The sequence below is a fragment of the Bactrocera neohumeralis genome, chromosome 5, assembly GCF_024586455.1.
Source record: "Bactrocera neohumeralis isolate Rockhampton chromosome 5, APGP_CSIRO_Bneo_wtdbg2-racon-allhic-juicebox.fasta_v2, whole genome shotgun sequence".
NCBI lineage: Eukaryota > Metazoa > Arthropoda > Insecta > Diptera > Tephritidae > Bactrocera > Bactrocera neohumeralis.
Window position 1 is genome coordinate 11821169 of NC_065922.1, and position 11497 is coordinate 11832665.

Below are 11497 nucleotides of genomic sequence, written 5' to 3' on the forward strand. Positions count from 1 at the left end.
AAATCACATAATTATGATTGAGTACACCCCGTTCATTTGAATCGTATCCCCCCGCTTATGTCGCCGTCACCGCCTGCTCACAATGGCACCTCTCCACCAACAACGTAGAAGCGACTCGTCAGCTGAGTCGACTCTCGTCTACCTTAGCATCGCTTGTGTCTTCCGTTCGGTTGACATTTTGGCTGACGGGAACCAAAAATAAATCATCACAGCTGAAGTGCGTAATTGAAAGCAAATGCTCGGCTGGCAAACGCACGCGTCCACACACGCTCAGCGCTCCGAGCTAGTAGCTGATTCCCCCGACGCCGACATTGCCACAAAACGATCGTGCAACTAAATTTAAACGCCACGGCGACAATCTGCTCTAAATTATCACGCGTAGGTGCAATTTCAACAACTGGAAGGGAGCAGAAAGGTGGCTGCGGGCTTTGGCTCGGGCGCTCGGTTTGTTTGTCGCTGTCGCTGCGGTGCCGCTCAATTGTGTTTGTCGCCGATGCGTGGAAAACTAATTTTCATTTTCATAATTTCTAGATTTATGTGCAACAGTGTGCCGTTTATTATGAGCATCTCCGTGTGTGTGTGTGTATTTCATATAATTGCACCACGTGTTTTTGATAATGACACAGTAATTAAGAGAGGCGCGACAAAGTCGAAGGCGTCAGCAAGACGACGCAGCGCACGCGTCTCACTTTTGAGCAGCGTCTTGAAGATCGAATATCTAAGTAAGTATTCTTTAGACTTAAGCTAGGGTTACGCAACTCTAAGCGTGACGCCAGCGTATCCGGGCTAATTAATCAGAAACTAACATATGATGAGGTTAAGGCGTGTCTTTTGAAGGAGAGCAAGATTTTTTAGTAAAAAAATCAAAATATCACTCAAAAATTTTTAAATTCCATTATCGGAAACAATGGTTGTTGTACTCCTAAAAAAAAGAGATAAATTATAGAATTTGTAAATACAGTGAATTTCACCTTTGCGAACAGTCCTCATAGCCGGACAAATTTCGTGAACACAACATTCTCATTATTATTTCCATACAAAAGCAATTCCTATAACCGGACATAAATACGTTCCTATGAACGGACACGGGCACTTCTTCTTCTTCTTTACTGGCGTAGACACTGCTTACGTGATTACGATGGAGCAGACGTTCCATTGCCCGACCATTCAGAAGTTCGAATAGCAATTACCCGTACACGGACACTATTTTGGTGGTATTTGATTCAAACTATCTCTTAAGGACGCACAAGATTTCATAGTTGTCATTCTTTCATTCCCGGCCGTTCATGCTGTGATCAGGTAGTCCGAAACTGGAGTTGATAGTTAGTTCCTCATCCACCAACCGCAAGCTTTGATCCATCTGTAGAAAGTGGCCCCCCTTCTCCAGCGTGTCCTTCTCTTCCCTAGCTCCCTCGAAGTTAAGTGAGCAGAGAAACGATAGCCAGGACAATACACGGCGTCCTGGGAGTCCACGTATTTTGGAATGAAATCGAAGTGTACGAGGTTTATAGACTAATTACCCAGCTTCTCTGAGTCTGAGAGCAACTCTCGCGGTCATACACCTTCCGGCTATGTTCACCGGTACTATATGCAGCAAGGCATTGAGCGCCATAGCTGATGCGGTTTATGGTGCTCTCCATTTTTAATTTATTTGAAATAATTTCTGGCCGTGCAAGCCAATTATCTGATAAATCACCAAAAGCGCTACCACAGATTTCTGTTAAAGTTGCTATGAGTTTCTTCTTCACCCCGTAATACTACTGTATCATCTTGAGAATAAAACATTGAAACTTTATGCCATAATTGTGGGAATTAAGTCGATACACTGACTAAATCGTATATCTGGCGCCTGAAGGTGGTAAATAATATATGTTACATATATGGCGGTTGTAGCGGAAAGATAGCTGAGCTTATTAATCACTGAAGAGGTCGAGTATTCAAGTTGTTTAGTCACTTTCAATGCTCTGGTTGGGCTACAGTTTCTATGTGGGGTATTCCATACCAAATCGACCACTTTTGAACCTGACCCCCTTTAGATTTTGCTGAAACTTATCCATCCTTTTCTACCCTTTGAAAAACATTTTTGAGAATTTTTTCAAAATTTTTTGTCCAACTTCAAAAAAGTTATGAATTTTTCAAAAAAAAAAATGGCTTTTTTATTTTCAAATAGCCATAACTTTTGTAGAAATTGACTTTTGGGGACCTTTTTTTAAAAAAAAATTTTTTTTTTGAATGAACTTTTCGAAAAAATACACGAAAAAAATTTAACACGATCAATTATATAAAATAATCGGTTTTTTAAGTAAAATCGTCATTTTTTTTTTGGAAGTTCGCCATTTTTTTTTCCTCAAAAGAAACTTCAATTTAATTTTTTAAATTAATTTGTCTTTATCAAAATTACTTTTTTAACAATATTTCAAATGAACAAATGAAATTATAGGTATTGTTTTGTTATTCTAATATAATTTTTAGTCTAACATTTTAAAGCCAAGGTAAATAAATCGACATATCATAATAGCTTTCAAACTGTCGTATGTTCATATACTTTAAATATTCCACATCTAGGTGTCGCTACAAGTCGATATACCGCGTGATTTTCCGTTCGTGGATGTTATTTTTTTTTTGTCTCAGAATTGTGGAAAGTAACGGCAACTATTAGAAAATTTAAATTTGAAAAGAGTGGCCTGAAACGATTCTTTTACATATGGCTCAAACAGCTCACGATTTCCGGTCTTAGACCAAGTATCCTCTAGGTAGACAATCAACATCCGTTTGGGTTGAGCGCTGGCTTGGGAATCGCCGCGTAAAAAACAACCACATTGAAAAGAAGAAAACAGGCTCTGATGAGAGACCTCCTTTTGATGACGACCACTGCAAACGCATTAAAAATGGCACAGCGGTCGGTAAATTCAGCCTCCATGATAAAACATTCCCAAATGAGTTGAGCCTTATCGACTTCGCCGTGGCCCGAAATATGGTTATCTGTAGTACCAGATTCTTGCATAGGAAAATTCATTAAGCTACCTGGCTTTCTCCGCATCGGTGTTGCAGTGTTTTAGACATATGTACGCTCCGTGGTCCTAATATCGACTAGGACCACTATTTTTTTGCATCCAACATACGCCCCCGCCTCTGTGCAGCAAAAAAAGCACGTCACGTGCAACACATGAAAGGCTCGACGCCTAGTAGCTGCACTCACAACAAACAGCCGAACGAGAGAGAACTCATCAGCAACTCAGTATAGGGGAACTGTGGGACAGCTTTTCAAGCTCCTTACGTTCAGTGCAAACGAAACCACTGGTTTTCGGAAAATACAAAAGAACAGCTGGTACGACGAGCAGTGCCGTGTCGTCGCGAAGAGAAAACTCCCTACCTGCTGACTGGCAGTGGAAGCATAACGCCAGAAAATGAAGAATCCGATTCACCAATCGATGACGATAGAGCGAACGTTCCATTACCCGACCATGAAGAAGTTCAAATAGCAATTACCCGTCTGAAGAACAACAAAGCGGCGGGGCCGATGGATTGTGGGCCGAACTGTTCAAACACGGCGGGGAAGAACCGATAAGGAGCATGCATCAACTTCTTTGTAAAATATGGTCGGTGGAAAACATACCCGAGACTGAAATTTAAGTGTGCTCTGCCCAATCCTCAACATCGCTTATAAGTCTTATCAAGCGTATTGTGCTTCAGGAATGGAAAATCAAAAACTGACCACATTTTCATCATGCGCCAAGTCTTAGAAAAGACCCCTGATGTGACAACACTACTACATAGAATATCACTCGAGTCCCAATTCTTTTCATGTTTATTAAAAATCCGCCATTTGTTTCTTAGTTCAAAATCTTCATTGTTTATTTGTTCAATTAATTAAAAGTTCTAATTAATAAATAATGCTTAATTTTGAGTAACTGTAATTGTAATTGTGTAATGGTTATTGATTTCACCGCGTTTTGCTGTCATTACATTTTGTCGCTGTTGTTGTTCTTGTTGTTATACAGTACTTATACTTCTTTTGCTGCTCATTGCGTCAGTTAAAACGTGCGCATGCGCATTCACCCATAGTAATCACTACTTGTAATCATTACTTTGTATTGTATTAATTAAATATATGCATATACATAAGGGTATGTGTAGCTCTTGCGCTTACATACATACATACTTTTCTATTTATTTATTTATATTTATATATATTGTATATATATATATGTGTATATATATTCGTTCTTTTACGTATGTATGTTTTGTATAATTCGCAATATTAAACTTTTTTGTTTTTATTGTTGTTGTTGTGTTGGTATACATTTGTTTGCCTGTGTGTTCTTCATATGCATCATTTGCACACACATAGTGGCAAATACCGTTAAATATCTGTGGTACATAAGAATAGAAGAGGTCTACACATACATACGCCAACTTTATATGTACATATGTGTGTGTGTATATATGTATATTTGTATTGTAATTATATTTATTTAATTTGAGTTTAAGTTATTGAAATCGATAACTGTAATTAATTAGTTACAGGAAAACGCGCCGAAACGCTTTCTGGAAATACTATTTGAAATATAAGTATGTATGTATATGTATTGGTAATCGTTTTTGTGTATTCAAAATACAGTTTTTTTTAATATAAATACATATGTATGTATATGTATATAATTTTTTTCAAAACTAAAATTACTTTAGTTTTTAATTAATTTTTTTTTAAGTTTTTGGTACTAATTTTTTAAACTAATTTTTAGTGTTCGAAAAGAAGCAACGCGTTTCTACGGAATTATGATAATTTTTTTTATATTATTATTTTTGTTGTTATTATAATTATTGTTGTTGTAATTAATATTATTATTAATTTTGTATAATATTTTAACGTCTTACTAGACAGTTGACAGAGCAAAGTAGTTGAAAGAGCGCCGTAAAAATGAGTAAGCGGGTAGAAATTTAAAGAGTGAGAGAGAGCGAGAGCGTAGGAAAAGCAAGAGGCCAAGTGCTTTCGTTCAAAATTGCTAATTTCTTTAAAAGTTACAAATTTGTTATTTTTGTTAATTATTTTTGTTTTTTTTTTTTTTAATAAAATCTACAGTTGAGTTTTTGGCTTATTATTTATTTTCGAATATTTTTATTAATGAATGTTTTGTGTGTTGTTGTAATGAAAGCTGCGTCCTAAAAGTAGACTACAGAGAAACGACAATAATTTGCTGCGGTATAATTTTGGACTATTTTCGAAGTTAAGCATTACGACAATTTGTAAAAATTTTCGAAGTTGCTCACAAATCTTCACAGACTTTCATTAAGTGGCGCAAAAAAGCAATGAATGTTCAGTCATTAATAAGTTCGAATTTTCGAAGTTATTAAAAGGTTCGAATTTTCGAAGACACTCACAAACCTTCACCGACTTTCATTAAGTGGCGCAAAAAAGCAATCAATGTTCAGTCTCTAATAAGTTCGAATTTTCGACGTTATTAAAAGGTTCGAATTTTCGAAGATACTCACAAACCTTCACCGACTTTCATTAAGTGGCGCAAAAAAGCAATGAATGTTCAGTCATTAATAAGTTCGAATTTTCGAAGTTTCTCAAAAACTTTCATCGACTTTCATTAAGTGGCGCAAAAAAGCAATGAATGTTCAGTCATTAATCAGTCCTATGAATTTCATTGCTTCAAAAAGTATGAGAGCTCTAAAAATTTCGAAGCTATACGAATGTTATGCAATCTAAAAACTCTAAAATGTTTCAAAAACCACTCAAATATTTTTTTTAAATCAATAAATTTTAAATTTTTATAGAGAAGTAAATAAATTGCTGCGGTCATATCAACCCTGACATCATTTTGTTTTTTTAATATTTTCGAAGTTACTCACAAACCTTCACAGACTTTCATTAAGTGGCGCAAAAACGCAAGGAAAGCTCAGTCATTAATAAGTTCGAATTTTCGAAATTACTCATAAACCGGCACCGACTTACCAATTTTATATTATCAATAAGTTCAAAAGCTCTAAAAATTTCGAAATTTTTTCGGAGGTTATGTAATCTACAAACTCTACAAAATTTCGATAACCGAACCCAAATATTTTTTAAAATCAAAGATTTAGCATCTACCAACGCTATGTCATCAAAAAGTATGAAAGCTCTAAAAACTTCGAAGATATACGATGATTAATCAATTTCGAAAATCGCTCAAATATTTTTTAAAATCAAAAACTTAAAATTGTTACTATCTAGAATTTTATGTCATCAACAAGTATAAAAGCTCTAAAAAATCGAACATTATACGAAAGTTATGAAATATAAAAACTTCAAAAAATTTTCCAAAACCGCTCAAATATTTTTTAAAATCAATAAATTCACAATTTTTAACATTTTCAATCAATATTTATAGTTGCATGAAACTTAAACATTTCTTACAGCAATATTTCGTTTTCAGAGCTTTCACCGTACGTACGAGAATTTTAAAATTTGTCATATTTCGGCTTATTAATGTTGTAAGTTATATTCGAAAGTCCATGAAGTCTGCGTAAACTGTTCTGAAGATGTACATAGAGCTTTCACTAGTTTGCCAAGTTGAAAGTTCAGTAAATAGTATTTTCAAAATGAGCCAAAGCTTTACTCAAAAATTACAAAATGGAAGATAAAAGTGTGAATGGAAATAAAAGCTCCTTAGAAATAGCTTTTTCAAGCCGAGCTTTGAAAATTCTGTGTAAGTCCTTTTCTAAACAGAAATAAAAGCTCCTTTAAAATGGCTTTTAAAGCCGAGCTTTGAAAAGCGCTGTGTGAGTCTTTTTCTAAACGGAAATAAAAGCTTATTAGTAATAGCTTTAACAATACGAGCTTTGAAAATGTCTGTGTTAATAATTTCATAGCATAACTTTACAATCGTTACCATAAATTGGTGAGTCTTGGTTGCACAAAATTTGCTGAGAGCTCGAGAGTGTTTAAAAAATCAAAGAGCACAAAGCTTTTTCGCTTACTAGGCAGAGATTTCGAATATTGAAGAATATATAAGAAAATGGTTATGTTTTCGTTCTTCTTCTTGAAGGTTTTTTTCAAAATTCATAGTAGTCTGCTTATGGCTGCAGTAAATTTCCCATCTATAGTCTACTTTTAGGCGCGCAAAAGCTCAAAAGGGAAATTAACGTGTAATGTACAGCTTTGGTGTCTCGTGTAAGCTAAAAGAAGCTTCATTTAGCATTTTGTTCTTTAGTTTTTTGGTATTTTCTTTAAATATAGTTATTTATGAAAGTTGTTTTTGTTTAGTAAGTTCTAGTTAAAGTTCTAATTAAAGTTTCGGTTAGTTGCAAAGGCGTATGGAAATGCTTTAATATTGAGTAATTAAATGTTCTTTGTTTTAAGAAGTGACTTTATTACGGTGTTTACTTAAATACTTTAGTTTCGAGTTATGCTCAAATATATTAATTTTATTTTCTTTTACTAATTAATAAGCTTCTATTTGTGTGTGTGCCTTACTGTATTCGTTTGAAATCGGTTACAAATCATGTCTACATATTCTTCAGCTTTTGGTATTTGTTTGTATTTGGTTAATTAATTGAAAAAACGAGGGAGCATTACAAATGAGTCGCACGTCGGTCGCTCTCACAAAAGAGCGCGCTTCTATTGACGCTCAGCTGATTTGCAATTTTCGGTTTTTGTTTTTACTTTTGCTTCTCCCAATGAAAACAACTCATTTGCAATTAGAAATTCTTTTAGAAATCTTAAAATTACGCCTACTTGTTTTGCCGTTATTAGTTACTGCTTTAAATGGCTGCGGTTTATGTTGGAAAACCCGTTATTTAATTATATTTTTTTTATTTTTTATTTTGTATTTTATATTTTCTATTTATAATTTTATTTTTAATTCTATGCTGTGTATTGCTGTTATTGTTGTTGTTTATATATTTCTATGCAGCTGTGTACTGTTGTTTGTGTGTTGTTGCTTTTGCTTTTTTATATAATTCTTTTAATTGTGTGTAAGCTGTTTTATAAATAATTATAATTAATTTTTATACATACATACATAATTAATACATTGTTCGTTTTTGTTGCTGTTTTTGGTTAGACTTTTGAGTTTAATTTTTGTTTTTGTTTTTTGGGGAAAAAGACGCACTTTTTACATTTGAAGTGTTTGAGTTTTTACTTTATTTTTGTTTTTACTTAAGTAAAATATTTCTATATACTTTAATTAAAATTTATTATACATTTTAATTTGAAAGCTTTTGTTACTGTTGTTAATTATTTTTGTTTGTGTTTTGTCTTTCTTTGTTTTTATGTATTTCTCAAAAATATGGCGCAGTGTTAATTTTATGGCATAAGTTTGTGAAGTTGATAAATTTTCCCGCAAAAAAATTAATAAAATTATAAATATACTGAAAAATCAGCGGATTAACTTCTTGTGTAAGGCTGAGTAAAAATAAAATTTTCATTATAAATTCAGCGTTATTAGAAACTAAAATTTTTTTTATTTATGTTTAAATTTTTTCAGTAAAAATCAATTTTTTCGAAAACTCATTAAAAAAATTTTTTTTGACAAAAAGATCTAAAAAATATTTTTTGCAAAACCTTATTTAGAGTTTGTATTTTAACAAATGTTTTGAACATGTATATTTTTAAAAAATTTTCGAAAAAACTTAAAAGTGTTTTTATCCAGAAATTCTTTAAAAAAAATGTTCCAAAACATAATCCCAAAATTTTTAATTATTATTATTACTTAAAAGTATTTTTAGTAATAATTTAAAATCATTTTTTTTCCAAAAACTATTTTATTTTTTTTTACAAAATGATTTAAAAAATATTTTTTTAATTACTTAAATGTTTTTTGTTTTCAGAAATAATTTAAAAAAATTGTTTTTTTTAACATACATACATACATATGTATTTAAAATAATTTTTTTTTTCAAACCTTATTTAAAATTTTCGTTTATAAACATTATTTAAAAAGGTACATCTTTGCAAATTTTTCGAAAAAATTAAAAATGTTTTCATTCAGAAATTATTTAAAATATTTTTTTTTCAAAACCTTATTAACAATATATTTTCCAAATAGATCCACCAGCGAGCCGAAGGTCATGGCAGCCAGTGCTCCTTTTTTTTTTGTGTAAAAAAATAATTGTATTATTTTTTTTCACATTTATAAATAAATAAATAAATATTTTCCAAAACTTAATCCAAAATTTTCTTTCACAAAATGATTTAGTAAAATATATATTTTTTCAACTTTTTCAAATAACTTAATTTTTCACAAAATGGTTTAAAAATATGTATATCGTATTTTTCAACACTTTCAAAAAAATATTTTTTTTTTCAAAAACATTTTCATAATTTTTATTTCTTCACAATTGTTTTGAAAAATATGTTTTTTAAACTTTTTCCAATAACATAAAAGTAGTTCTAGTTGTACAGAATTTTTTCTTTTTTCAAAATCTTATTTAAAATAATTTTTTTTTCAAAACCTAAACCAAAAACATTTCTTTCACAAAAAATATACATATATTTTTCGAACTTTTTCATAAGTATAATTTTTTTTTTATTTTTTTACAAATTAGTGAAAAAATTTGTTTTTAAAAGTTTTTGAAAATAAAACTTATTTAAAATATTGCTTTATTTAAAATCCTATTTAAAAGTTTAGTTTCTTCAACTCGTTTAGTTAAATATATGTATGTATACACATGTATGTTTTTTTCAAAATATTTTTAAAATTATTATTTTCAAAAATGTTTTGAAAAATATATTTTTTAAGTCATTTTATCAGGAATTATTTTAAATGTTTTTTTTAAACGAAATTTTATATTTAAATTTTTTTTAATTAATTGAAAGTATTTTAATTTTTTCAGAAATTATTTCAATAAGCTTTTGGAATAAAAATTATTTATTAAGTACTTTTTTATTAAAGTTATTTAAACATTTTTTTTCAAAACTTATTTAAAAAACTTGTTTACATTTTTTTCATAGTATTCTGTTTCAAAAAAAAAAATTATAAACAATTAATTTTTTTCAATATTTTTAAAAATATTAGTTATTTAAAAATTTTTGTTTCAGAAAAAAATTTTTTTTAATTATTGCGATTTTTTTTTAAATCAAATTTATAGTTTAACAAAAAAATTTCAATTAATTTTTTTTTTTCAAAATTAAAACTTATTCAAAAAGTTTAATTAATCTGTTTTCAATATTTTTTTTTTTCAAAAATTATATTTTTTTTGTCAAGTCAAATAAAAACTTTTAATTTTTTTTTCAAAAATGTTAAAATTTTTTTACTGAAATAACTTTCCAAAATACAGTGATTTAAAAATTATTGGCACTAACTTCATTTGGGATAAATAAAGCAATTTAAATTGCAGTGTGAACACAGCCTTAACAAGAGTGTAAACTGTTTTTTGCCACTTCTTCCAGCAAAAAAAAAAAAAATATAATAATAATTTTTATTATAAGCACCATACATTTAACACATTGCCATATTTTTAATTTTGTTTTATTATTTTTTGTTTATATGACATTTTGTTTAATGGAGCGCTGTTGATTACTTTGTATGTGAGTATGTGTTTTGTACCATTTTGCGTTCGTCATAACTTCAACGTATACTACTGTGTATTGTTGTTGTTGGTTTAGTTTTCATAACATAGTGTATGTATGTATGTGTAAGTTTGTATGTTTGTATTTACTAAAAACTTTTGACTGCTGCTTACTATTAACATTTTATTATATTTTATGTATGTGTGTGTGTGTGACCGTGAGGTATTACTAAATGAGCCTTTGAAATGATGCGTTTTCAAACTCTTTACATATATAAGTATGTATGTATATATATTCATATGATGGTGTGTGTGTGTGTTCTTTGATTTAGCTAAAAATATTTTCTTTCCATTTTTGACTGTTTTGCCTTTGCTTTCAAGTATTTTAACTGAGTTTTAGAGTGACTCTCGCCAGCTGCTCGCTAATTACAGTTAAAAATTTGTTTTTAATTGCCATAATTCTGACTTTCTTGTCTAGCATTTTAGATTTCTTCATTACTTTTTGCATATACTTTTAATAAATTTTCATTTGTTGTTTTTCTTTTTGTTTATTTTTTTGTTTTTGTTTGTAGTGGAAGGGTTGAGTTAATGCCTAAGTTGTAGTAATAATTAATTAATTAATTTGTTAAATCTCTTTTACGTTTTACTTCGTTTGCCTAATTCAACAATTGCTTAAACGCTGCTACTAAATCTTTACGTTACGTTAAGTTACGCCATGTTAAGTTAAGTTACGTTACGTTACTTTACTTTGCGTTACGCTTTTTTACGTTACGTTACTTTACGTTATGTTACGTTACGTTATGTCGACACACATTTTGCAAGACCAATAACTCACCTACCCGTTCGCCAGTCAATACATTGTATCGCTCTTACTTGGTTACCGTTATACTAATTTTTTAACTTTTTTGTTTTACTTTTAACTTTACTTTATGTTTCTTATGCGCCAATGCGTCGATGCATGTCAATATTCAATATTACCATTAATGTAAGCTTTTAGAAT

At 30.3% G+C, this 11497-nt stretch overlaps 2 long non-coding RNA genes across 2 annotated transcripts; one reads left to right on the forward strand and one right to left on the reverse strand.

The window, feature by feature from the left end:
• Positions 1–3825: 3825 nt before the first annotated feature.
• On the reverse strand, positions 3826–5597 carry LOC126758093 (uncharacterized). The gene is made up of 2 exons (XR_007666818.1): positions 5498–5597; positions 3826–5386 (listed from the first exon to the last, which is right to left on the reverse strand). It is a non-coding gene; the product is annotated as an uncharacterized LOC126758093 (long non-coding RNA).
• On the forward strand, positions 5262–5572 carry LOC126758094 (uncharacterized). Its single transcript, XR_007666819.1, has 2 exons — positions 5262–5358; positions 5470–5572. It is a non-coding gene; the product is annotated as an uncharacterized LOC126758094 (long non-coding RNA).
• Positions 5598–11497: the final 5900 nt, after the last annotated feature.